Source organism: Lepisosteus platostomus, unplaced genomic scaffold, assembly GCF_059453375.1.
Source record: "Lepisosteus platostomus isolate fLepPlt1 unplaced genomic scaffold, fLepPlt1.hap1 Scaffold_47_H1, whole genome shotgun sequence".
Classification (NCBI taxonomy): domain Eukaryota; kingdom Metazoa; phylum Chordata; class Actinopteri; order Semionotiformes; family Lepisosteidae; genus Lepisosteus; species Lepisosteus platostomus.
The window spans coordinates 351,884-379,037 of record NW_028291667.1 but is presented as its reverse complement, the minus strand read 5'-3'; the positions used below and the strand labels follow the sequence as shown (position 1 = coordinate 379,037).

Genomic DNA, 27,154 nt, shown 5'->3' with positions numbered 1-27,154 from the left:
GTTTTCCATGGCGTTCGTAAGCACGCAAATCAAAGGCAATTCTTGCGTCTAACACGAATGTAAATGCTTTTGAAAGTGCAGTGCAGGGAATGCGCCCTGCCCTACAAATAAAACAGGTCTACGGATCTGAAACCTGCTCCACGGAAAACAGTTCTGTTGCGCTTTTGATCAAAGGGAGATTCTCTGTTCTTACTTTTTGATGACATAACACCCAAAGGGGCTTCTTTGGAGCTGGATTCCAACCAACATCCTAAAGTTTCTTGGCGGTATCCTTTACAGTCCTCTGTTCGGTCGACAAGGAACAGAAGGGGGCAGCTTTCCTCAACATACAGCGCAATGTACTGTAGTGTTCCCCTTCATTGAATTCGCAGTTCTGCATCAGACCTCTAACTCGTTTCCTTAGCTTGGATTTAAGCCACGAAGCAGGCTTCTACTGTATAAACGTCTAGAGGAATCACAAACTATTTGAGAGGCCATCATCCCAGGGGGAACTGACAAAGTCTATCCCTAAACACCTAGCGCAGTCTCTCGAGAGACTGTCAAAAATCGCTTTCTCCGTTTGTGCTGCAAGTAAGTGAAAACGCGGTCTCAACCCAGAGCCACTTGGCAGCAGCGGCACGTAAATACTGTTACTGCCACTGCTCGATACCGACGTTAGCTTACTATACCATGTTCAGCCACCGCTAGAAAATGTAAGGCTCTAGTACTGGAGCAAACAAAGGGAGGGCCAACGTCGAACGGGCACACGTAGAGAGCAACGAAGATGGGACTCAAACCCATGCGTGCAGAGCACAATGGATTAGCAGTCCATCGCCTTAACCACTCAGCCACCTCGTCGACAAAACTGAGCTGTCCAGACATGGGTTGGCGCGCTCCAGATGATCTTTTTCTTTTTTTTCCCTCGTACTCGAGGGTCCTTTTCCTGTTCCACATGCGATTTCAACATTTTCCTTGGGAGATGTCAAGCCAGCAAGCCACTGCTGTGGTTCAGTGGCCAGTGTGGAGTTCAGTGGCCCTGTTGTACACAGAAAGCACATTGAGCTCCTTGGACATGAAAAGTTCCAGATAAAAGCCATTTGTCATCCTTTCTCTTGGTGTCGATGTTGCTATTGTATGTAAAGGTGGCAACTTGCTCAGCGAGCAGGCGGAGCACACACCGAATGCAGATGTGTCTGAGTGGTGTGTCCAAGTGGCTGCAAAAGGACAAGACTCCCGGGGCACCGTGGCTTAGTTGGTTAAAGCGCTTGTCTCTTAAACAGGAGATCCTGGGTCCGAATCCCAGTGGTGCCTTCTTTGTTCTGTCTTCTCGAACAGAACTGGTCCTTACAGACAACCGCCTATGGCTAGACTTAATTAGATGCAAGTATTCATTTCCTGTCTTTAACGCGACTTGTTTTTCTTAAAATGGATGGAACTTGCAAAACATGAAATACAAACATTGCTAATCAGCGCTAGCGGCTGGCAAAAAAAAAGAAGTCAGCAATGTTTTTTTTCTTTAACCTTAACCCTGCTAATGGAGAAGAGTTAAACGACCGAGTCTATGCAGCTTAAACGGTGCTCACGTCGGGTTCTTAGCTGAAACGGTGGTAAATCACGCTCACCGCAGTCCTTAATCTTTTAAAAGGATACAAAATTGAACCTAGTCGCCACATCACATACATCCTGTTCAACGATAAAAAGGTGACATCTATCCTCGATCCAGAGTAAATCTCACGTTGAGGGCATATTTTTTTCCACTTTACCATGAGTCAGGCTCAGCTGCACAGAGGCGAGAGCAGAGCAATGAGGTCACGGGGACAGGGGAGTCACACGCTGGCGGTTTAAACACGCGGAAGAAAACTGAGGGATCCACAGTATGTGGACCCTCCGTGCGCCATCAGTCCGCACTCCGGACTCTGAATCCTGCCATCCAAGTTAAGATCTCGGCGGAACCTGAGGCGCAGTTCCTTCTTAAAACGTAATCTGGTGAGCATTTCTAGAATCGTACTTGTATAGATGCAGCCCTTAATGTGTTGCTAGGTTAAAATTGATGACTTCTTGAACTTCAGTAGGCAACTGCCCTCTTGATTTCGGATTTAATTTCTTTATTACAGGGGCGCTTTTATGAAGACAGAGTCATGTTCAGGTACTTTGCTTGATGGAGGAAGCATATTTCGGACTCTGTGATCTGCTCACCTGGAAAGGTCTGCTGTACTACTACAAGAGAGAAGTAGAGTCTGGAAGAATGGACAATTTTATGATGCTTTGGAAGATAATGTTTTTTTTTCTTTGAAATCGAAATGAATCAGAATATCAGTGCAAAAGACAAACTCTTGGTTTGGTTTAAAGAGATATGGTTTTAAAACAGACAAAATGTAGAAAACAGGTGTTTCTCACTTTTGGAAAAGAATGGACCGGGGGTAATATTTTACTAGTTGCAGTGCTGATCTCACTGGGTTACAGTCCTGCAGTGTCACACCAGGGCCAGTGGCGCAATGGATAACGCGTCTGACTACGGCTCAGGAGATTGCAGGTTCGACTCCTGCCTGGCTCGGGTCGTTTTTAAACGCATCGGGCTACTCCCTAAGTAGTCTGTGCTACTTACTGCATTGTAATCGAACCCAGTAAGAGATTTCCTTCATGTAAATGAACTGCACCTGACAGCTTTAGAAAAACACCTGGGCTCAGTACGGTGCTGAGAGCTCAGCGTTGCTGTTCTAATTAGCACGCACTGCATCGACTATGAGCCCGAACTTTTCAATTATTCCGATCAGTAAGTCAACACGTAGTCCACATGAACGGTAGAAATATTCTCTTGTCTGTCTCTTGTTTGTATAGAACTGAATGTCCCTGACAATGTACTGTTAGTTTTAATTGAAGAACGGCATTTGTGTTCAAATATACCAGACAAGTTTATGTAACTGCTCATGCGACACTCAGTTGTAATTAGTCAAGAAATAAAGTCGAACAACAGCTGCGAGTTTGATTGTGAACGTATGAGATTGCAGCGCTTTTTACTTCCATTGACAAATGATAGATATTCGAAGAGAGATCCTTCAGACCAGCAAGCAAACCCACGGCTATTTCGGTTTTCTATCTAGGCAACGTTGGTGTCTGCAATAGCATACATGAAAGCGTGATGCAGGGTGAGCGCCCCCCCACCGGCACCATTAACACCGCTTCCAGCTGGAAACTTTGTTTTTCCCTGTAGCTCACCCTCATCCGGGTACTGACCTGGCTAACAAATGCTTTGCTTCAGTGGGTTTTCAGTTGCGAGTTGCAAGGGGATGCAAGTGATGGAGCCGCTCGCTGCAAAAGCTACTGCTTTGGCTGGGAATCGAACCAGAGCCTCCCACATGGTAAGCGAGAATTCTACCACTGAACCACCAATGCTCAGTACCCAGGCCTTCAAAAAAGACGCTTTTTTGGTGCTCTGTTAAAAAAGCGTCGACATTACCTCTTTCAAAAGGCTTCACTTTCCTAGTCACATTACAAGGCTCATTGAACCCGGGCTGTTTCCTCCAGCGGTATAGTATTGCAGTTAGACAGCACGATGCCTGCAAGACTATGTCACGCTCTGACGAGACTGTCAAAAATTGCTTTCGCCGATTGTATTGCAAACCGGCGGAAGCGGGGTATTGGGAAAAGTTTTCAACTAGCAATAATCGCGCCTCGGCTAAACCTCACAGGCTACGATACTGCCAATGCGCAAAGCTGACGGTTGCCAGGCAACCGCGGGGATCCTATGGAAATCGTCATCAATCGTCTCATGGCATGTCGTTGCTGTAACGCTTCATATTTGTCGTCTTCTTCTAGCTTGAGGTTTTGAAGAATGTCATGACAGACAAGGGCTCCGTCGGGAACAAAGGGCGTTGTGAGAAAACCGTTGCTTATTTTCAGCAGCAGAAATACAACCCTTTAAATACAAGATGACAGAACAATGACGAAGGGCATGCCGGGAGGAACTCATGCACTACAGAGGAAAGGGGGTGGGCACGTACAGTTCACATTCAAGCCACAAGTACTCTTCTCGGATGTTGCACAAACAAATCCTAACGTCCTGAAAGCATTGCAGCATGTTTGTGTCCCACTTCCCGTGGCTGCAGGACGACTGACACGAAGGGACAAACACAATCTGTGGCGTTTAGCGTGACATAGTCTTGCAGGCATCGTGCTGTCTCACTGCAATACTATACCGCTGGAGGAAACAGCCCGGGTTCGATGAGCATTGGAATGTGACTAGGAAAGTGAAGCCTTTTGAAAGAGGTAAAGCACTGCACAACGGAACTGAGGGAGAATCTTACAGGGGATTCTGAGCGGTGTCTGCATACACGCAGTCCGATACGGGTGCTGAAAGCTTGAGCTACTCTCAATGTCATGCTGCCTTTCCTCGGAGTAAATCTGTTACATTGAAAGAATGCTTCTGGCAGGTTCAAAAAGGGACCTTTGTTAATTGGAGAAATCAATGATTTCGAATGAATTCTGTATGCGTTAAAAGACAGCTATACACAGAAAACATGCAGGACACTGCTCATGATGTTTCCCGAGCCGAAACACAGTGCGTTTTTCCAAGCCATCTGACAAAGCCCGCCCACTGAAAACTGCAGCAGATCGTGTAAAGACGTTCAACTTTGTAACTACTGCACGCACAGGAAGCAGAATAAATTCCTCTTTTCAAACTGTCAAAGGTTTGCTTTGCGAACGCTGCAGGACATCGCACAATCTCTTTTGAACGGGGACAAACAATTTCTTATGGGGCGCAGTAAGTACAGACGTTTAAAAAGCTCCACTCATGCCGACGATGCAGCATGAAGAAGCGCAACCTAACGTTTGACAGACAAAGGCCGGGCGCCGCTATGAGCAATATGAAATCAAACTGACAGCACACGGCGTTTCGCGCTGACTCAAAAGTGATCTCGACAGACGCTGTTCTCTGCATAACGCTGAAAGAGCTAAAGAGCGTTTCTGTTGAGACGTAACAAGCTTGTTTCTTTCTACCATGATGTTACCATGACAAAATCTGTCTTTAAACACCTTGCTCAGTCTCTGACGAGACTGTCAAAAATTGCTTTCGCCGATTGTATTGCAAACCGGCGGAAGCGGGGTATTGGGAAAAGTTTTCAACTAGCAATAATCGCGCCTCGGCTAAACCTCACAGGCTACGATACTGCCACTGCGCAAAGCTGACGGTTGCCAGGCAACCGCGGGGATCCTATGGAAATCGTTGTCAATCGTCTCATGGCATGTCGTTGCTGTAACGCTTCATATTTGCGGCCGGACACTTCCCGCCTCCCAAAGAAAAGAGCGCCAATCAGACAGGCGGAGACCGAGGACTCGCAGAGCAGACGGCCACAGTCGCCGTAATAAGAGCGATTGTGAGCGGTTTTGTTTTCTCTCTTTGACCAGCCCAGCTGCGCCCCACCCGAAGGCAGGGAAGCACAAAAATTGTATGGAACTCATTCATGCTCCTCTCCATGGAAATCTTTAGTAAAAGGCAAAAGATTTGTACGAGATGAAGAGAAACCAGAGTGCGTGGCTGGACAGCTGCAGGAGCCCAGGCCGCCTTCAAGGCCTCTGCCCTGCCGGTCGTGGTTGGTAATGCACCTGGCCTTACAAACGAGCCAGTGGGGCCCGTTCAGCTCCGGGCTCATCGCCTGTGGCTCTCGGCTTACCTGGCAGGGGAGATACCTTGATCAGCCTGTAGTTGGAGTAGTTGGATTGTTTTCTTGTTTTGTGGAAGCAGTGTTTGTTTTGCAGTTTGAGATGGCAACCTTTGGATCCCGCAAGAATGCTGTACGTTTTGAGCTTTTGGGTGACCTCTTCATAGATAGATAGATAGATAGATACTTTATTGATCCCGTGAGGGAAATTGCAGTGCAACAGCAGCTTAACACACACAACACAGCCACAGTGTAACGAATTATATACTAATAGTACAATACATACAATACAATACAAGAGTTACTCACAGTCCGGACACACAAGAGGAAACTAGAACAGAACAGTACACAGAAAATCGTATCACACGTATGAATATAAATATAGATGTAACCATAGATATAAATATAAATATAAATGTATTGCACAGGTCCCTGGCATATATTGCACAAAAGTGGTTGTAAACGGGAAAAAGAAAAAGAAAAAGAAAGAGAACAGATGTAGCAGTATATGTGTATATGCGTTTAGTCCAGAAACAGGTCACTGTCGCTGTTGCCTCTGCCAAGACGCAAGGTGGATGCGTTGTACAGTCTTATGGCAGACGGCAAGAATGACCTCCTGTAGCGCTCCCTGTCGCACCGTGGGTGAATCAGTCTATTGCTGAACATGCTCTTCATTCCTGCAAGCCTGTCATAGAGGGGATGGGAGAAGTTGTCCATGATGGCCTCCAGTTTGGACATCATTCTCCTCTCAGCCACTACCTCCAAGGGGTCCAGGTCAGACCCAATGACAGAGCTCGCTCTCCTGATGAGCTTGTTCAGCCTTTTGGAATCTACTGCTCTAATCCCAGAGCCCCAGCACACCACTGCGTAGAAAATGGCACTCGCTACCACCGACTGATAAAACATGTGTAGCATCTTACTACACACATTGAAGGACCTGAGCCTCCTCAAGAAGTAAAGTCGGCTCTGTCCGTTCTTATAGATGGCCTCGATGTTCTTAGACCATTCCAGTCTATCGTCGATGTGCACTCCCAGGTACTTGTACGAGTCCACCATCTCCACGCCACTCCCATGGATGTAGACAGGAGTAGGTTTGACCTTTTTCCTCCTGAAATCTACCACCAGTTCCTTTGTCTTTGTAACATTCAGTTCCAAGTGGTTCACCCCACACCACTCCACAAAGCTGCTGACCAGTCCTCTGTACTCCTCCTCCTGCTCACCCTTGATACACCCCACAATCGCAGAGTCATCTGAGAACTTTTGCAGGTGGCATGACTTTGAGTTGTACTTAAAGTCCGAAGTATAGAGGGTGAAGAGGAATGGAGAAAGAACTGTCCCTTGAGGTGCCCCTGTGTTACTCACTACCAGTTCAGACACGCAGTTCTGAAGTCTCACAGACTGTGGTCTGCCCGTCAGGTAGTCAGTGATCCACGAGGTCATGGAGGCATCGACTTGCATCTCCTCCAGCTTCCTCCTTAGAAGTAAGGGCTGGATGGTATTGAAGGCACTGGAGAAGTCGAAAAACATGATCCTTACAGTGTTGCCAGCCCTGTCCAGGTGTGAGTAGGCCCTTTGCAGCATGTAGATGATCGCATCCTCCACACCAACACTGGGCTGGTAGGCAAACTGTAGGGTGTCCAGTGATGAGCTGACCATGGGTCTCAGGTGGGATAAGACCAGTCTCTCCAGTGTCTTCATGATGTGAGAAGTCAGTGCAACTGGTCTGTAGTCGTTGAGGACAGAGGGGCGCCCTTTCTTTGGTACCGGGACCAGGCATGATGTCTTCCAGAGCACCGGGACTCTCTCCAAGCGCAGGCTCAGGTTGAACAGTCGCTGGAGCACTCCGCTCAGCTGATCAGCACAGGCCCTCAGAACTCTGGGACAGATGTTATCTGGTCCTGTGGCCTTACCCCCGTGCAGCCTCTTCAGCTCCTTCTTCACCTGGTCAGCTGTGATGGTCAGCCTGGCCCGGGGGATGATGCTCATAGTGCTTTCAGTGCCGGAGGTGTTAATGGCAGAGGTGTTGGAGAGTGGCAGCTGTGGGGGATGGGTGGGTGAGCAGCCGTCGGGGGTTGTAGCTGTAGGCGGCCATGTTTGTGGGGGGATGGAGGAGGTGTTGGGCAGTTGCAGCTGTGAAGGGTTAGGGAGCGTGTGGCTGTGGGGGGATGGGTGTTGCGCCACAGAGGACCCAGAATCAAACCTGTTAAAGAACTGGTTCAACTTGTTGGCCATCTCCAGGTTCCCTTCTGTTGCAACCCCAGCCTGTTTGAAGCCAGTGATCTCTCTCATGCTGCTCCATACATCTCTCACCCTATTCCTTTGCAGCTTGTCCTCTACCTTCCTCCTGTAGGCATCCTTGCTCTCTCTTAACTTCTGCTTTAGCTCCCTCTGTACACGCTTGACCTCTTCCTTATCTCCCCTCCTAAAGGCTCTCTTCTTGTCATTCAGAAGAGCCTTCAGGTCGCTGGTGATCCAGGGTTTGTTATTTGAAAAGCAGTGTACGTCTTTGGTGGGGATGGTGTTGTCTACGCAGAAGTTAATATAGTCAGTGACACAGTCCACCATGCTGTCTATGTCCTCCCCATGTGGTTCGCACAGCACATCCCAGTTGGTGGCCTCCAAAGCACCACGTAGATCCTCCATAGCCTCCTGAGACCATCTCCTCACGGTCCTCATGGTCACAGGTTGGCGCTGGACAATAGGCTTGTATAGTGGTGTAAGCAAGACAAGGTTGTGATCTGATCTGCCAAGGGGGGGAAGGGCTGTGGAACTATATGCATCCTTAGCATTGGCATATAATAAGTCCAGTGTTTTGTTTTCCCTGGTCGGGCACTTAACAAACTGGTGGAAAGTAGGCAGAGTGGTGGAAATAGATACGTGGTTAAAGTCTCCTGAAATAGCTATAAAAGCGCTTGGGTGCTTTGTTTGTAGCCTGGCTGTGACTGTGTTTATGACGTCACACGCTACCTCTGCATTTGCCGTAGGTGGAATGTAAACAACAACAAAGATGGCGCATGTAAACTCCCGCGGCAGATAGTACGGACGCAGTCCTACGGCTACCAGTTCAATGTCCGGGTTACAGACGCGCTCCTTAACATGAATATGTCCAGGATTACACCATCTGTTGTTTACAAGCACCGCGAGCCCCCCTCCTTTCCTCTTACCGCTTTCGGTATTTCTGTCCGCCCGCACCGTCTGAAAGCCGCCGATGGTAACGTTCGAGTCCGGAATAAGTTCCTGCAGCCACGTCTCGGTGAAACACATGATACTGCATTCACGATACTCCCTCTGGCTTCTCACCAATGCTCCCAGTTCGTCCATCTTGTTCGCTAAGGACCGCACATTTCCCATGATGATCGAAGGAAGGTAGGGTTTAAATCTCCTTCTCTTCGCCTTTCGCGTCGCACCAGCCCTACAGCCTCGGCTTCTCCTCCTCAGCTCCTCCGGCACCGATGGCTTCTCTCCAGTGAGTAGAGGCGGACGCGCTAGCGCGATCAGCTGGTCCCGCGTGTAGACAATGCCTCTGTGGCTATCGGCATTGCAACTCGATAGCCACAGAGGTCCGAGTATCAGAAAAAACAAGAAAAAGTTTCTCAGCTTCCTAGTATCCATCATGTTGTGATCGCAAATCTAGTTGCCGGCAAAGGTATGAAGAAAAAACACTAACACACTAGCATTTACTAACTGAAAGAAACAAAAAGACAACAAAAAGACACGGAGCTGCTGTAGCAGGCTGCCACTAACATGGCGCCATCTTGAATTACTGGCGTATGCAGTAATTGGATCGTATGCAGTTCAGCAGAAAAGTGTTACAGAAGGAACTTGGCTTTGAACCTCGGCACTTGGATTTCATCTTCGCTCTCCCAGGTCAGAAAGCATCTGAGGTTGTTTTTGCTACCTATTCTCTGTTTGAACAATGTGTGGATGTGTTTGAGGCAAAAAGAGGGAAAGTTCCTGCCCTTGAGAAGATCATCTTGCAGCCTCTGACACGGAGAGAGAGGAAAACGGTGCATGTTGTTGTGTTCTCGGAACTGGCAAAGACGGAGGACATTCACACCTGGCTTAACCAGTACTGCATCGTCCACCATGGAACTGAGGTTAGAGATGTTGACGGTATAAAAACAGGAGCAAGGAAATTCGAGGTTTGCTTGCTACCGGACAATGTAAATGGAGGCTTAAGGCACCTGCCCTCTACAATCCGGCTGGGCGCCTGCAATGGCTATGTTTTTTATGTGGGACAACCAAAGGTGTGTCGGCGCTGTGGTGCTGTGGGACACCTGGCATCGTCCTGCACTGTGAAATGCTGCAAGACCTGTGGCAAACAGGGACATTTAGCCTCTGACTGTTCAATGCTGCCAAAGTGCAATTTATGTGGCTCGGAAGGACACGTTTTTAAGAACTGCCCTCACGCCTACGCCAATAAACTCAAAATGAGAAAGGATGAGGCAGTGCTTGTTTCAGCCAAACCGGCCCGAAAAGCCAAAGCAAACAACAAGTCAAACAAAGAACCCTTGTTGGACAAAGAGTCTCAGGCTCCAGCCAGGATCAGTCCTGCTGTGGCGCTGGGGCCGGTGGAAGAGAAATCCACTACGCCCCCACAACCGCAGACTGCACCAGACAAGCACGAGGGTTTGAAAACCCCCGAGAACAGCGAGGACCCCTCCCCCATTCCTGCTCCTCAGAACGAGGGCCAGTGTGGGGCCCCCCGGTGGAGCGGGTCCAGCGAGGAGACCCAGGATTCAGCGGAGCTGCTTTTCTCAGACTCTGCAAGTGCTACAGATGCCCTCCTCTCCTCCATCCAGTCCATCACGGAGGATCTGCAGCAGCTGGTGGGTGAGGGGGAAGAGGAGACTGGTGCATTGGCTGCACCCCTTTCCCCTCAGTGCTCCCAGGAGCTGGACTTGAGGAAAAGGAAAAATGACTCTGTTTTCTCCCCGAGCGAGGAGGAAGGAGAGCATGGCGATGGGGACAGCTGGAACCCCTCCACCCCTCCCTCTACCCCCTTCCTTGAAATGGACTCCGTGAATGCTTTTACTGCTGCCACCCTGATGAAGGCTCATTCAGAGGATGGCTGGCAGGAAATTGGTAAGAAGAAAAAGAAAAAGAAGAAGGTAACTAGTGAGACAGAAAAGACTTTAAACTCTCAGACACATATAGATGTATATATCCCACAACAGCAGGATATACATGGTCAGGGAGGAATAGCAGCTCCAGAATTGACTATTGCTTTGTCTCAGAGAGAGTGAAAGTTGTTGGGGTCACTCTTCAGCCTGTCTTCTTCTCAGATCATCAGGCTTTAGGGTGTAGAGTGGAACTCCAGGGCGGGACTGTTTTTGGCCCAGGCCTCTGGAAACTCAACACAAAGCTGCTAGAGAACGAGGGGGTAGTATCCCGCTACAAGGAGAAACTATCACAGTGGCTGTCCTTGCAGTGTCTGTACGGGTCAGTAGGAGAGTGGTGGGAGGAGGTGAAGGTGAGGACAAAGGCCTTTTTCATGGCTGAGGGAAGGAAGGCTGCTGCCAGACGGAGAGGAGTGCTAGTCAGGAAACAGAGGCAGCTGCAGCGTCTCTACACGATGCTGCACAGTGGCTTCGATGTGCTCGAGGATATCGCCCTTTTAAAAAAGGACATCCGGAGCATAGCCGAAGAAAGTAGTCGAGGAGTGCTGTTAAGAAGCAGAGTGCAGTTCTTGGAAGAAAATGAGAAGTGTACTCGCTTCTTTTTCAGGAAAGTGGTAGGCTCCAAGTCTGTCATGGAAAGTGTAGTTGATGAGGAGGGACGAGAGAGAACAGAGCCGAGTGCTATTCTCTCCTGCACCGAGGCCTTCTACTCAAGACTGTACAGCTCTACAGAGGTAAAGGATGAAGAAATTCATTTTTTTACCTCAAAGCTAGAAAACGTTTTGAGTGAAGAAGATAGGGAAGTACTTGAGAGGGATTTGACAGTAGAAGAGCTGAGACAGGCTATGGAGAGCTTACAGCAGGGGAAAACTCCGGGTGCTGACGGGCTCCCTAAAGAATTTTATTGCACCTTTTGGGATCTGCTTCAGGATCCGCTACTGCTCCTATTCGTGGAAAGCTATAAGACAGAATTGCTGCCTGACTCCTTAAGAGAAGGCACTATCTCTCTCTTGTTTAAGAAAGGAGCAAAGAATAACATAAAGAACTGGAGACCCCTCAGCCTGTTAGGCGTGGACACTAAGATCCTCTCCAAAGCCCTTTTCCTGCGCCTACAAAATGTAGTGGCCTCACTGGTAGGGAAAGAACAGACTTGTGGGATAGCAGGACGCCTGATGAGCGACAACCTGGCCTTGTTGAGGGATGTCTGTCTGTACTCAGAGGATCGCTCCCTCCCTCTGTGCATTTTAAGTGTAGACCTAGAAAAGGCCTTTGACCGGTAGGCGGTGCGTGATTGGTTGACCGACAGGGGCACTCGTGGTCCATTGGTCTGTCGTAGAAAGACTTACTGTAAACGTCTTTACTGTGCCCGTTGTAGATATTGAATTTTGCCACTGAAGGGAAATCTTAGTACCTGAGCATAAAAAGAATAGGAGCATACTGTAACGCGTGTGAAGGCCATAAACGATATTAATTTTGGAACGTAAACATACAGTATATAGCTGGTCTTGGTACTTTAAAGAAAAAAATACACACCAGTATTCCATTTCTCCCTAACCATTGTAAGCTTCGAAGTCTTTAACTAACGTGATACCGGAGTCAACAAGCATACTTTTAGAATTTGATTAAAAGGGAATATAATATGGAATCACGTATCTCAAGAAATTAATAACGATATAATTATATTCATGTTGCAAAAGAACTGCAACGGACATAAAAACTCCCTTGCTTTTAACAGAGCGTTCCATAATTTCTAACTACGAAAATGCCAGGTGAAAGGATTTGTAAACATATTTTGTTAAAGCAAGTCAGTTTTTTCCGCAACACATAAAATACATTTTTCCAAGAAAGTTTAGCCTTTGTCACTAATGAAACCACTAAATAAAGACATAAATATAGAAATCTTAAGATTTGTTTTATTTAATGTTGGTAGCAGGATGAACTGTCAGAGTGTATATTTTGTCACAAAGTTGCTGCAAGATGTTAACAGTGAAAAAGGTATTTAGAAATGAGTTATTTCAAGATGAAAAAGAAAACATACACGAAACATGGTTTCATAACGACCAGAATCGGTCTTGAGATATTTTTAACTTGATTTACAGTATTTGAGAGGTATGTCTTAACACCGATACTACAGTGCTTAAGTACTGCTCACGTATATGTTTCTAGGTTTATATTATGCATTTCATACGGTCAAATTACTTTTGAGCAACTAATAAGAAGCGCGAAACGGTATGCGTTTTAGTTTCGTTTTGTGCTGGGACCTGTGGATTGATTAGAGATATCAAGTACATACAAGTCATTTTTTAAATGTTGTAGTTCGTCTTGAAAAAATGTTACGAGTACATCATCTATCAACAATTACACAGGTTCTGTTTCCATATTGCGGATTTTGGTTAGGTATTATCAAATCCAGTGGCGCTGTGTGTTAGTTTACTGAGTCCCATGTCACATGGTCTGTGATTGAAACCTGTAAAACCGGTTTAATTCGTCACAGCCAGCACTCTTCAGGTGTGAGGGTCTTCTGCTCAGAATGAAACGCTAAAATGTTTTGTGTTTATTCTAATGGTAGTGGGGGCAGGGTGTGTGGGAACAGGTTTGGTTGAAATTGCATTGGACATCTATGTTCTTCACACCTGAAACATTTTCTCTGAAAGCATTTTCTTCGCAGTTTAACCGATCTTGTTACAGCATGTTACAGTTTACTATTATTAACCATATTAATTTTAAGTGCATTAAAGTGAATGTAAAATCTTGTAAAAATATATTTTCATTGTTCAAATATACATTAAGTCTGACTATCATATAATAAGTTAAATACAAAACTAAAGATAAAATAGGGTTAAATATAATTCAAAATATTTTGCTAACAATGTTAACTGTTTATGAATAATAAAATGTATTAACTAAGGAGTAGGATGGCACAGTTGTTAGTATGTTTTTTGTTTTGTTTCTTTTTCATAAATACAACAGTAGTACCTGATGTCTCAGTGGCTTTCAAAATTAAATTATGCATGCAAACCTGTGAACTTGAAAGATAACTAAGATATCCATCCATTATATTCCATAATATCCATGAAATATATGGCGCTGAAATATGTGTGACGCAGTGGTGGCCTGACACGGTGAGGTGCCCTGGCAGCTGTGTGATGCAGTGGTGGTCGGGTATGTAGAGGTGCACTGGCAGCTGTGTGTTGTGACGCAGTGGTGGCCTGGCACGGTGAGGTGCGCTGGCAGCTGTGTGATGCAGTGGTGGTCGGGTATGTAGAGGTGCACTGGCAGCTGTGTGTTGTGACGCAGTGGTGGCCTGGCACGGTGAGGTGCGCTGGCAGCTGTGTGATGCAGTGGTGGTCGGGTATGTAGAGGTGCACTGGCAGCTGTGTGTTGTGACGCAGTGGTGGCCTGGCACGGTGAGGTGCGCTGGAGCTGTGTGATGCAGTGGTGGTCGGGTATGTAGAGGTGCACTGGCAGCTGTGTGTTGTGACGCAGTGGTGGCCTGGCACGGTGAGGTGCGCTGGAGCTGTGTGATGCAGTGGTGGTCGGGTATGTAGAGGTGCACTGGCAGCTGTGTGTTGTGACGCAGTGGTGGCCTGGCACGGTGAGGTGCGCTGGAGCTGTGTGATGCAGTGGTGGTCGGGTATGTAGAGGTGCACTGGCAGCTGTGTGTTGTGACGCAGTGGTGGCCTGGCACGGTGAGGTGCGCTGGAGCTGTGTGATGCAGTGGTGGTCGGGTATGTAGAGGTGCACTGGCAGCTGTGTGTTGTGACGCAGTGGTGGCCTGGCACGGTGAGGTGCGCTGGCAGCTGTGTGATGCAGTGGTGGTCGGGTATGTAGAGGTGCACTGGCAGCTGTGTGTTGTGACGCAGTGGTGGCCTGGCACGGTGAGGTGCGCTGGCAGCTGTGTGATGCAGTGGTGGTCGGGTATGTAGAGGTGCACTGGCAGCTGTGTGTTGTGACACAGTGGTGGCCTGGCACGGTGAGGTGCGCTGGCAGCTGTGTGATGCAGTGGTGGTCGGGTATGTAGAGGTGCACTGGCAGCTGTGTGTTGTGACGCAGTGGTGGCCTGGCACGGTGAGGTGCGCTGGCAGCTGTGTGATGCAGTGGTGGTCGGGTATGTAGAGGTGCACTGGCAGCTGTGTGTTGTGACACAGTGGTGGCCTGGCACGGTGAGGTGCGCTGGCAGCTGTGTGATGCAGTGGTGGTCGGGTATGTAGAGGTGCACTGGCAGCTGTGTGTTGTGACGCAGTGGTGGCCTGGCACGGTGAGGTGCCCTGGCAGCTGTATGATGCAGTGGTGGCCTGGCACGGTGAGGTGCGCTTGCAGCTATATGACGCAGTGGTGGCCTGGTACGGTGAGGTGCGCTGGCAGCTGTGTGATGCACAGCTCAGTTGGTTTTGTCCAACTGAGCAATCTTGCTTTCATAAAATATACCAACATTTTAATGACTGATGATTAACATGCTGTAATACACAGTTCAAAATTAAAGGCTCAAATGCTGTACATGAGAGGTTAAGCTCCCCCTGGCGGTTTTACAAGGCGACGCCGGATAGTTAGTCACGTGACACACGTGAACCGCGTGATACCCCGGTGGGCGTGTCGCGGTATGCCGCGAAATACCTCACCCATTTTGAATGGCTGCATCTGTACGTTCAGAATCAAACCCGCAGCTGTTGTTTGACTTTATTTCTTGACTAATTACAACTGAGTGTCGCACGAGCAGTTACGTAAACTTGTCTGGTATATTTGAAAACAAATGCCGTTCTTCAATTAAAACTAACAGTACATTGTCAGGGACATTCAGTTCTATAAAAACAAGAGACAGACAAGAGAATATTTCTTCCTTTCATGTGGACTACGTGTTGACTTACTGGTCGGAATAATTGAAAAGTTCGGGTTCATAGCCGATGCAGTGCGTGCTAATTAGAACAGCAACGCTGAGTTCTCAGCACCGTACTGAGCCCAGGTGTTTTTCTAAAGCTGTCAGGTGCAGTTCATTTACATGAAGGAAATCTCTTACTGGGTGCAATTACAATGCAGTAAGTAGCACAGACTACTTAGGGAGCAGCCCGGTGCGTTTAAAAATGACCTGAGCCAGACAGGAGTCGAACCTACAATCTCCTGATTCGTAATCAGACGCGTTATCCATTGCACCACTGGACCTGGTGTGACACTGCAGGACTGTAACCCAGTGAGCTCAGCCCTGCAACTAGTAAAATATTACCCCCGGTCCATTCTTTTCCAAAAGTGAGAAACACCTGTTTTCTACATGTTGTCTGTTTTAAAACCATATCTCTTTAAACCAAACCAAGAGTTTGTCTTTGCACTGCTATTCTGATTCATTTCGATTTCAAAGAAAAAAAAAACATTACCTTCCAAAGCATCATAAAATTGTCCCTTCTTCCAGACTCTACTTCTCTCTTGTAGTAGTACAGCAGACCTTTCCAGGTGAGCAGATCACAGAGTCCGAAATGAGCTTCCTCCATCAAGCAAAGTACCTGAACATGACTCTGTCATCATAAAAGCGCCCCTGTAATAAAGAAATTAAATCCGAAATCAAGAGGGCAGTTGCCTACTGAAATACAAGAAGTCATCAATTTTAACCTAGCAACACATTAAAGGCTGCATCTATACAAGTACGATTCTAGAAATGCTCACCAGATTACGTTTTAAGAAGGAACTGTGCCTCAGGTTCCGCCGAGATCTTAACTCGGATGGCAGGATTCAGAGTCCGGAGTGCGGACTGATGGCGCACGGAGGGTCCATATACTGTGGATCCCTCAGTGATCTTCCGCGTATTCAAACCGCCAGCGTGTGACTCCCCTGTCCCCGTGACCTCATTGCTCTGCTCTCTCCTCTGTGCAGCCGAGCCCGGCTCATGGTAAAGTGAAAAAAAATATGCCCTCAACGTGAGATTTAGTCTGGAGCGAGGATAGATGTTACCTTTTTATCATTGAACAGGATGTATGTGATGTGGCGATTAGGTTCAATTTTGTATCCTCTTTAAAAGATTAAGGACTGGGGTGAGCGTGATTTACCAGCTAAGAACCCGACGTGCGCACCGTTTAAGCTGCATAGACTCGGTCGTTTAACTCTTCTCCATTAGTAGGGTTAAGGTTAAAGAAAAAAACATTGCTGACTTATTTTTTTTTTTGCCAGCCGCTAGCGCTGATTAGCAAGGTTTGTATTTCATGTTTTGCAAGTTGCATCCATTTTAAGAAAAACAAGTCGCGTTAAAGACAGGAAATGAATACTTGCATTTAATTAAGTCTAGCTGTAGGCGGTTGTCCATAATGACCAGTACTGTTCAAGAAGACAGAACAAGGAAGGCACCGCTGGGATTCGAACCCAGGATCTCCTGTTTACTAGACAGGCACTTTAACCAACTAAGCCACAGCACCCCAGGAGTGTTGTCCTTTTGCAGCCACTTGGACACACCTTTAGAAAAACATTTTGTTAACAGGCATTCTGCCTCAGCCTAAACACCTATAGCTTGCAAAGCGCATGCTATTAGACAGGCACCTCTGCAAGACCTTAAGAGTCTCTTAAACTAGTGATAGTAAGGTGTTCCCAATGGGTGATGTTCGGCTTTCAAATCATCTCTCCGTGGAAGCGTCGAGATGCAGCTGTTTAAGGCTTAGAAGCAGCTGACTGTTTCACTACCTAGCTGATCACTGTCAGTCAGGGAGCTTAGAGGTGAAAAGCCTGTCTGAGAGACAATTCGCCGTCGATCAGTTCAATATGTTCCGTACCAGCTCGGCGCACCCGAGATCATCTTGGTAGCCGTGTAGCTCAGATGAGTGAGAGCTTGTGTGTATTTACCACCGTGATTGGATGCCGGCCCTTCTCAGGTCACAGTAAACCTTCTGCTCAAAAAAAGTGAGGTAAAACCTCACTCTGCACAGTAAAACCTAAAAAAGTGAGGTTTTATTTAATCTCTGACCAAGGGAAACGTTTCATTTTTTCAAAGAAATGTTTGTTAAAAAATAAAGTCATAGTTCCATGGGATTCAATCATAGACCGTGTGACATGGAAGTCAGGAACCTAACCCACTAAAGCACTACAGAAACATTATCGACAGACAATGTACAGCGTGTACTATTCTTGTGTTGTGGTACATGAATATAATTATATCGTTATTAATTTCAAATTTATAACTTTATTAACTTTATAAATTTATTAACGTTATTAATTAATTTCACGACGCACAGACAGAGCGTGGGGAGCTGCCGCCTGCAAACACGGCTCCAGGCAGGACTCCGCTCTGCAGGAGCCGCAGAGCAGAGGAGATGGGGGCAGCTTAGCTCCTGTGCAGAGACCTGAGCTGTTGTTGCTGCGGACGCTGTCTTTTCTGCACTCGGGGTAGGAGTGAATGTTGAGTTGCCCTTAGAAATGAAGCAAAGCACTTCAACGGCACGGGTGTGTGTGTGTGCGCCCTGGTGATTCTGGGAGACAGATCGAACCTGGGCTAAAAGAGAGGGGGCTTAGCCCTCTTCCATTTGCTACTTCAAAGTTGTACAACCCATTTGTATCTGCTAGGCGGCGCAGTCGTCGTGCACAAAGAACGCTTTGAAAAGCGTCAAAGGCAAGTCATTCTGAGTTGGTCGTTTGTGTTTTCCGTTCAGACGCGAAATGCTGAAATGATCTCTCGGCTCCTCGGTTGTCATTTCTGCTCCGTAAAGGAATCACAGCACGCGTCGGCTTCCAGCACGGTGGGTCAGGACACGATGCCGGGGGGTCGGAGAGAGCGATGTCTTCCTCGTTAGTATAGGACCTGTCACCTGTCCCCACCTGTCACGCGGGAGCAAGGGGTACATCAGGACGCGCATTGAAGTGAAAGCAGGATGCGCTGCGACATGCACTGTGCAGATCCTGCCACACTAAGAGGTGAGTGGGTCTGTTCGATCACAGCGCTAGGCGAATCCCCAATCCCCTTTTGTGCGTGGCGACAAAAGAAATCTGTTTGTTTTTCGCCCGGTTTCGAACTGGGGACCTTTCGCGTGTGAGGCGAACGTGATAACCACTACACTACGGAAACTGTGGTAAGACATGCCCAGCGGCCCAGTGCTGAGCTTCGCCAATGCGATTCAGCTGCTTCCAGTGCCTTTATTGGAGTGCGCTGATGGACCGTGCTCTCTCTCCAGAGACCAGCACGCCTCTCATGGACGGAGCAGGAAAGGCGGCGTCACATTCTACAGCCCTCTCCACGCAATCGACGAAATCGGGCTACTGACGTGGAGAAAATCGCCTCTCCAGAAAGTGCAAATATCATCTTGGAGAGTATAAATCCTATTGCCGAAGGTCAGCCCTGTCTACCAGAGTAACCCTCCCACCTCCTGCAGCGATGGTCAGCTGGTCTCACACGCGAGAAGTTTCGGCTGGAAACAAGCGCCCCCTCTTCTCGCACGTTTTGCACGTTCGAGTAGTTTTAATGCGGCTCCTTCGTACACGGTGCTGATCTTTTGGAAAGCAGGAGGCAAAACTGACACGTTCCCATACCAGGAGTCGAACCAGGGCCGCCTGGGTGAAAACCAGGAATCCTAACCACTAGACCATATGGCAGCGAACAACCCTGCTGTTCCCGGCATCATGCAAGCAAACTACATAAATATGAGAAAACACGCAAGAGAGTTGTCACTCAGAGTGTCGAAGGGTCGATGTATACTGGGACTCAGTTGAAATGCAACGTCAGGACTTTTCCGTTTATGTCACACGAAGAGAGCACAGCCTTTTCCGCCCTGCCACGTGTGTATCGGTAACTCGACGTGATCGTATAGTGGTCAGTACTTTGCGTTGTGGCCGCAACAACCCTGGTTCAAATCTGGGTCACGGCAGAATAGGGGTGTTTGCTTTTACTACTTGCATGAATGAAGGCAAAAAAAAGCCAATCGATGTGAACGAACGGCGCTTTACAGAGGAGTACTGCCTGACTGGATCGTTGATGAACGACAGAGGCCACTCCGACCTCTTCTCGGGGTTTCTTCAATGACTTACTAAGGATCTTCTTCACATTCGCCCATGCAGGGGAAGCCAGTTACACCATAGCAAACGCAGGAAAGTGCATTTCATGCAGAGACCAGGAGGGACCTGTTTACACCAAGAGTGGTCGGAGTATGGAACAATGCGCCCAGCCCTGTTGCTGGAGTCGATTCTTGATTAGATCTTGGGCTCACTAAGAGGCCCCCGCTGGGTACTAATCTTTCTGTTGTTCTCGCAGGTGTTGCGCTGCTTTTGAGCCGACAGAGCTCGTCTTGGTCTGTCGGGACAGCCCAATTGCAAATGATCGGCTCCAGGTACAGAAAAAACGTGCGTTTGGTACAAGAGTGCATGAAGGCACCGGAAATACATTGGGAACAAATGACTGGTGGTTCAAGACCTCTGTGAAGTGCAGGAGCGTGCAAGAAGAGGCTGTTTGCACCCGGTCTCGAACCTGGGACCTTTCACATGTTAGGCAAACGTGATAACCACTACACTACGGAAACCTGTAGGGTTTGTTGCTGGTGTATCGCTTGCGTTTCGGGCTGAGAAAGGGACGCGTCATTTTAGGCAGGGGGCGCTGGAGAGAGGAACAAAGGGAGCGATGAAACAAAATGCCGAAACCCGGGATCGAGCCAAGGACCTTTAGAACATACTCTCACGAATCGTTAGAATATGTGCGTTTGATCATCAATTGCGTAACAACCACATTCGTTCGACTTGAGCCATCAAGCTCATAGTTTTCAAATCTTGAAAGCTGTCATTGAGCACATCATAGTCTGCAGTACGCCCCGTAACTTGCGTACTTCAACAGAAAGAAGAGCAGACAGCTCCATAAATATGCGAGGCGCAGAGAGTGCAAGGCGAGCCGCACACGTTTCGGTGGCTGAGAGAGGGCAGTTTTTGCTTCTGCATTTCCCAAGTAAGGACGCATGACAACAAGCGATCGCGGTGCTCATTTACGACATAGTGGTGATGAGTTTTCAGTACGTGTTCTTTTGAACGAGCAATGAGGTTGCTGCCTTGGACAGCTGACTGCACGCTCTCATTGTGCCACGTGATGAGTATTCACCAGGCTCGTTCAGTCATTAGTCACATTCCATTGTTTGCCATAAGCAGATGCTGCAAGGTGATGTGGATATCAGTTCCCAGTCTTGTGGACGAGGACAGAAAGAGCACACAAGGGCTCAGCCGGGAGTTGAACCCGGGACCTCCCACACCCTAAGCGAGAATCATACCCCTAAACCAATGAGCCACAGCAGCACTTTCTATTTTATCCTGTCAGCGAGCTTGAGGATGGGGGAGAGGCGTCATTCGCTCGTCCAGTCAGACCTTCATCAATAAGTCAAGAAAGCCGCAATTACACGACTGCCTTGCAGACGAAGGGCAGTGAACTGCACCCGGTAAGAGGGGAACAAGCGGCACTAGGCGACACTGAGGCATGAGCCCCAGCAAGGGGGGTTAGCTTGCATGGTACAGCGCTCGCTTTGCATGCGAGAGGTAGCGGGATCGTTTCCCACGTCCTCCAGGTGTGTGCTTAGAGCTTGATGTGCCGAAAGGTGTCCTTTAGCCTGTGGTCACACCTTGCATGGAGAGCGTCATGCAGCTGTCAATCATTTCGCAGCCACGCCCCCTCTTCATCTTCTCTCTGCCTTAAGCGTCTCCGCCACTCTCTCTTGACATTTCATGTCAGCATGTCAGAAGTCCGAGTGACGTTTTTAATGGCTGAGTGAGGGCACGATGCTGAAGCAGAGAGGCCACTTCAGCCAGAGAGACTTGTGCTAGGTGAGATCTGAAAAACGGACTCGCAACAGAAACAGACCAAAAAAGTATCGGTGAGATCAAAAGGCAAATGCAACATCCAGCAGAGGGCGTCTAAAGATTAGGGAACGGGCGACTGAAATCCATATGAGGCAAACTTTCCGGCTGTGCACTGCAGCTGGCCTCGTTGGCGTAGTTGGTAGCGTGTCAGTCTCTTCATCTGAAGGTCCTGAGTTTGATCCTCACACGGGGCAGGGCTGCTTCCTCTCTTGCTCTTTTCAAACACTTGCGGCAACTGTTCGCTCATAACCACGTCTGGAATGCGTGACCTTTACACGGGGGAGAAGCAACGCCGCATCCCTTTTCTAAAGAACATTCACATTCAGAAATAAGTCAAGAAATTTGCCATTACTTTTGCTGTCAGCCTGCCCATGTTGCCAAAGAAAGATTCACTCGGCGTCAACATGACAGAACAGCGATCACTTGAAAACACTGTTCCACACTCCGTAAGCAAGAACTTCAGTGTTTGCAGTCACCCGATATGCCGATAGTCAAAGGAGCACAAAACACGAAACGTCAAAAGACAAGATGAGTTGATGGAAAGAGCGTTGAATTGATGAGCACAAAAGTTCAGCTCGTACAATAGGCAACGAAGGTCCCGGCGTCATCATCGCACTTGAAAGGACTGCCTTGCAGACTAAGGGCAGTGGGAGGTTGCTGTTTTGAGATGGAGGCATTGGGATGGTGGGCCGAGATCTATTCTTCTTAAGGAATTCTTCATCGTGAAAGATCGGTCCACAGATCATCCAAAGAACTTACAAATTTTTTTGACTCAGGGAATCACGTCTTGAAAATACGGCTTGGACGCGTAACGGCATTCTATCCAACTATCCAACTGCAGGACTTGAGGGTTTTTTGTGCTTTGTTCTGTTTTCGTTGACATCGCATTCGTAAGAGCGTCAAAAAAGGCAATTCCAGCATCTAACACGAATAAAAGGGCTATTGAAACTGCAGGGCTGCGCAGCTTCTAAAATCCTTGCACACAATTCTCCGTTATTGTTACTTCCTTCTTTCTGTCTAACAAAGTTCCCTTTTCCTGACCGGACGGGGAGACTATCATTCCAACTTGAAGCCAGCCTTAAGTTCTCCGAGGCGCATTTGTCTGCTAGCATGCATTTTGTGAATTTTTTTTTTGTTGTTGTTAAACCGAAAGCGACTTTGAAAAAGGGTTCCGCCGCCGCCCGGCACTCTATGTTAGACTGTATCAAGAAGGCAGCGCGTGCTGCAGCCGTGGCCGAGTGGTTAGGGCGATGGATTAGAAAGCCGTCGGGGTCTCCCCGCGAAGCTTCAAGTCCTGCCGCCTACGGTGTCGTCGTGTGTCTGCGCAACAAAGGAAAAGCACCCGTTTCGCTTTTCCCGCGACTTTTAAAACACGAATGATCTGGATTTCTAAATGAATGGCTCTTAAAATGTGATCTGATCTTCATCTGACGCATAATAATAAATAAAGACAGTCTTGTTTAACAAACAACACACAACATTTTACATTGTCAATTCAGTTCAAATCAATGTATTTCTATATAGCGCCTTTCACAACAAGGTTGTCCCAAGGCACTTAACAATGCAAGTTGTTAAGAGCCTTGTGTCTAATATGCCGCCTAGGTTACGTGCTGTCTCTTTGAGGCAAATGTTTAAATCCTCTGAGTTAAGTGCTGAAGTTATAGTAGTCCTATCAGTATTGTTGCCTCCGATCAACAGATCCTCAGTTTTCTCAGAGTTGAGTAACAAAAAGTTTTCACACATCCAAGTCTTTCCTTCATTAATGCATTTAACTAAAGTGATAATAGAAGAGTTGTCGTTTGGTGTAAACAAAATGTTTATTTGAGTGTCATCAGCATATGAATGGAAGTTCATATTATTTTTTCGTATTATCCTACCTAGCAGCAGCATGTAGAGAGAGAGAGCAATATTGGTCCCGGCACTGATCCGTCTGGTACCCCAAATTGAACTGGTGACGTTGATGAAGCAGTACAATTATTAGATATTTGAACATAATGAAAACGATGAGTAAAATGTGAAGTAAACCACTGAAGGACGGTTCCAGATAAGCCAACCTCAAACTCAAGCCTGTGTAACAAAACAGAGAGGTCAACCGTGTCAAAGGCAGCTCTAAGATCTAGAAGCACAAGCACTGTTGCATTCCCTGCATCAGTAGCTAAGAGAATATCATTTACGACTCTCGTTAATGCAGTTTCAGAAACCAGACTGAAATTTCTCAATTATATTATTTGAATCCAGATACGATTGACGTTGGGCAACAACTATTCTCTCAAGACTTTTAGATTGAAATGGGACCTTTGAGACAGGCCTGTAGTTGTTAAGAACTTGTGGATCCAAATTTGACTTCTTAAGGAGCGGTCTAACAACTGCTACCTTAAATTGATCAGGTACAACGCCTGACGCAAGCGATGCATTCATCATACTAATTATAGGTCCTGCCAGTCCTTCGAGGGAATCTTTGACTAGCTGAGTGGGGATGGGATCTAGCGAACAGGTGGTTGACTTTGTCTTACGTCTGTGTTCATGAGTCCACCATAAGAAGAAATCTGAACAGGAGTGGTGATCATCCGAGGTCACCACGGAGGAAACCACTGATCTCCCCAACAAAAAAACCACCACTGCCCCTCTCAAGTTTGCTAAAGACCACATGGATGTTCCACAGCAACTCCTGGAACAATGTTCTGTGGACAGACGTGACAAAAGTTGAACTTGTTGGTAAATGTGCACAGCGTTATGTTTGGAGATAACAAAACACTGCATACCAACTCCAAAACCTCATCCCACCTGGGAAGCATGGCGGAGGCTGTAGGGCTTGCAATCATCGAGGGACCGATGAATTCCAAGATGTATCAGGAAATTCTACAGCAGAATTTCAGGGTGTCTGCCTGTGATCTAAAACTCGAAAGACGCTGGGTCATGCAGCATGACAAAAACAAAGGAGTACATCAACAACAGAGTGGCTGAAACAGAAGAAATTCCGTATTTTGGGATGGCCAAGTAAGAGTCCTGACCCCAATCCCATTGAAGTGCTGTGGCATGATCTGAAGCAGGCCGTTCAGCGCAAGACATCCCAAAAATATACATGAACTGAAAGTTTTGCATAGAGGAATAGGCCAAAATACCTCCTAACCGCTGCTCAGGTCTGACCAGCCGCTACAGAAAGTGGGGGTTGAGGTTTTTGTCAATAAAGGAGGTTCCACTAGCTCCTTAATATAAGGGTTCACGTACTTTTTCCATCAATGACCTTGATTGTTTAAAACATTTGTTAAAACAGCAATGTCAAATGTTGGGCGTGTGTTGTTTGTTAAATCAGACTCTCTTTATTGATTATTATGACTAAGATAAAGATAAGATCACATGTTAGGAGCCATTCATGCAGAAATCCACATCATTCCGAAGGGCTGTTTACAAAAGTTTTTCTCCCAACTGTATGTGAGAGAAAAGCAGAGACGCTCACTGAGTAAGGTGGGGTTGCAGCTTCGCAAATTGCAAGGACATTTGTACTCTCAAAAGGGGACAGGAGCAACCCAGATGGGACTCGAACCCACAATCCCTGGCTTAGAGTGCCAGTGCCTTAGCCATTAGGCCACTGCGCCACACTGGGTGAGGTTGATCACGCTGATGAAGAGCCAGTTTTTTTTTCCTTTGCTTTTTCAAAGGGATCCCCAAAAATAAGGGAAGTTAGGCAGCAGAAGGTTTACTGTGACCTGAGAAGGACCGGCATCCAATCACGGTGGTACACACACACACGCTCTCGCTCATCTGAGCTACACGGCTACCAAGATGATCTCAGGTGCGCCGAGCTGGTACGGAACATATTGAACTGATCGACGGCGAATTGTCTCTCAGACAGGCTTTTCACCTCTGAGCTCCCTGACTGACAGTGATCAGCTAGGTAGTGAAACAGTCAGCTGCTTCTAAGCCTTAAACAGCTGCATCTCGGCGCTTCCAAGGAGAGATGATTTGAAAGCCGAACATCGCCCATTGGGAACACCTTACTATCACTAGTTTAAGAGACTCTTAAGGTCTTGCAGAGGTGCCTGTCTAATAGCATGCGCTTTTCAAGCTATAGGTGTTTAGGCTGAGGCAGAATGCCTGTTAACAAAATGTTTTTCTAAAGGGGCCTCGCACTCTTTTCCAAGCAATGGTCACCATCCCCACCGAGTGTCACAATGTAGTCATGTCCTAGGACGTCACCTGTTAGTCTCCATTTGTCTGCCACCAACACTTTCGGTTACGGGGTCACAACCGCACCCCGGAGAGCAGAGGAGCCGTTGGCGTTCTGGTGGCGCAGATTGGGCTGAAGGTGGGGCGCTTGAATCTCGCTGTTGGAGGCCGTCTGAAACTGACCCAAGCCTTTCCCTTGAATTAAATGTAAATAAGAAATGAACACCAGATGCACATGGAATCAATCACGTGTTTCCTTTGAGCCGTTTCAAAGACTGCTCCAGAGTTTACCTTGCACAGATGTGCAAAGATTAATGATGGGGGTGCATGCTTCCAGGCGCCTTACAACTGTAGGGACTGATTAGAGACAATTCGTAGCGTGTGTTCGTTTCCATATACGCCCCGTGTTGCAATGGTAGGATGAAGTCAAATACGGCTTGGACGTGTAACGGCATTCTATCCAACTGCAGGGCTTGAGGGTTTTTTTGTGCTTTGTTCTGTTTTCGTTGACATCGCATTCGTAAGAGCGTCAAAAATAGGCAATTCCAGCATCTAACACGAATAAAAGGGCTATTGAAACTGCAGGGCTGCGCAGCTTCTAAAATCCTTGCACACAATTCTCCGTTATTGTTACTTCCTTCTTTCTGTCTAACAAAGTTCCCTTTTCCTAACCGGACGGGGAGACTTTATCATTCCAACTTGAAGCCAGCCTTAAGTCCTCTGAGGCGCATTTGTCTGCTAGCATGATTTTGTGAAAGTTCAAATTCGGACAAACACAATCTGTGGCGTTTAGCGTGACATAGTCTTGCAGGCATCGTGCTGTCTCACTGCAATACTATACCGCTGGAGGAAACAGTCCATCTGGCCATGAAACTCATTTGAACGTCTAGCTACAGCAACTAACAATATCATGATTTATTCAGGATGTGTGGAATCAGAACGTCCCGGAGACAGCTTCCGAAATCGTGATCATTCTCTGGTGGTGTCCTGCTGGGATCCTGTGGGCGTGTGTTGGTGGTATAGTGGTGAGCATGCAAAAGCCACTGCATTGGCCAGGAATCGAACCCGAGCCTCTTACTTGGCAGGCAAGAATTCTTCCACTGAACCACCAATGCTCAATACCTGTACCTTCAAAAAAGACGCTTTTTTGGTGCTCTGTTCAAAAAGCGTCGACATCTGTTTCCAGCTGCAAAATGCCATCCGCGGACGCTGAAGAATTTATTTATTTAGACACTGCTCAGAATCCCCTGTAAGATTCTCCCTCAGTTCCTTTGAGCAGTGTTTTACCTCTTTCAAAAGGCTTCACTTTCCAAGTCACATTCCAAGGCTCATCGAACCCGGGCTGTTTCCTCCAGCGGTATAGTATTGCAGTGAGACAGCACGATGCCTGCAAGACTATGTCACTCTAAACGCCACAGATTGTGTTTGTCCGTTCGT

General features: G+C 47.4%; 9 non-coding genes across 9 annotated transcripts; 3 read left to right on the top strand and 6 right to left on the bottom strand.

Moving 5' to 3' along the window:
• Positions 1–755: 755 nt before the first annotated feature.
• Positions 756–837, bottom strand: trnas-gcu (transfer RNA serine (anticodon GCU)). The gene has a single exon. It is a non-coding gene; the product is annotated as a tRNA-Ser (tRNA).
• Positions 838–1,216: 379 nt separating this feature from the next.
• trnak-cuu (transfer RNA lysine (anticodon CUU)) lies at positions 1,217–1,290 on the top strand. Its single transcript has one exon. It is a non-coding gene; the product is annotated as a tRNA-Lys (tRNA).
• Positions 1,291–2,460: 1,170 nt separating this feature from the next.
• Positions 2,461–2,533, top strand: trnar-acg (transfer RNA arginine (anticodon ACG)). The gene has a single exon. It is a non-coding gene; the product is annotated as a tRNA-Arg (tRNA).
• A 1,020-nt stretch (positions 2,534–3,553) lies between these two features.
• On the bottom strand, positions 3,554–3,695 carry LOC148633418 (U4 spliceosomal RNA). The gene has a single exon (XR_015933956.1). It is a non-coding gene; the product is annotated as a U4 spliceosomal RNA (small nuclear RNA).
• Positions 3,696–5,022: 1,327 nt separating this feature from the next.
• Positions 5,023–5,164, bottom strand: LOC148633417 (U4 spliceosomal RNA). The gene has a single exon (XR_015934009.1). It is a non-coding gene; the product is annotated as a U4 spliceosomal RNA (small nuclear RNA).
• Positions 5,165–5,394: 230 nt separating this feature from the next.
• On the bottom strand, positions 5,395–5,511 carry LOC148633416 (U5 spliceosomal RNA). The gene has a single exon (XR_015933986.1). It is a non-coding gene; the product is annotated as a U5 spliceosomal RNA (small nuclear RNA).
• An 11,569-nt stretch (positions 5,512–17,080) lies between these two features.
• Positions 17,081–17,154, bottom strand: trnat-agu (transfer RNA threonine (anticodon AGU)). Its single transcript has one exon. It is a non-coding gene; the product is annotated as a tRNA-Thr (tRNA).
• Positions 17,155–19,243: 2,089 nt separating this feature from the next.
• Positions 19,244–19,315, bottom strand: trnae-uuc (transfer RNA glutamic acid (anticodon UUC)). Its single transcript has one exon. It is a non-coding gene; the product is annotated as a tRNA-Glu (tRNA).
• A 2,356-nt stretch (positions 19,316–21,671) lies between these two features.
• Positions 21,672–21,744, top strand: trnak-cuu (transfer RNA lysine (anticodon CUU)). The gene has a single exon. It is a non-coding gene; the product is annotated as a tRNA-Lys (tRNA).
• The last annotated feature ends 5,410 nt before the right edge of the window (positions 21,745–27,154 follow it).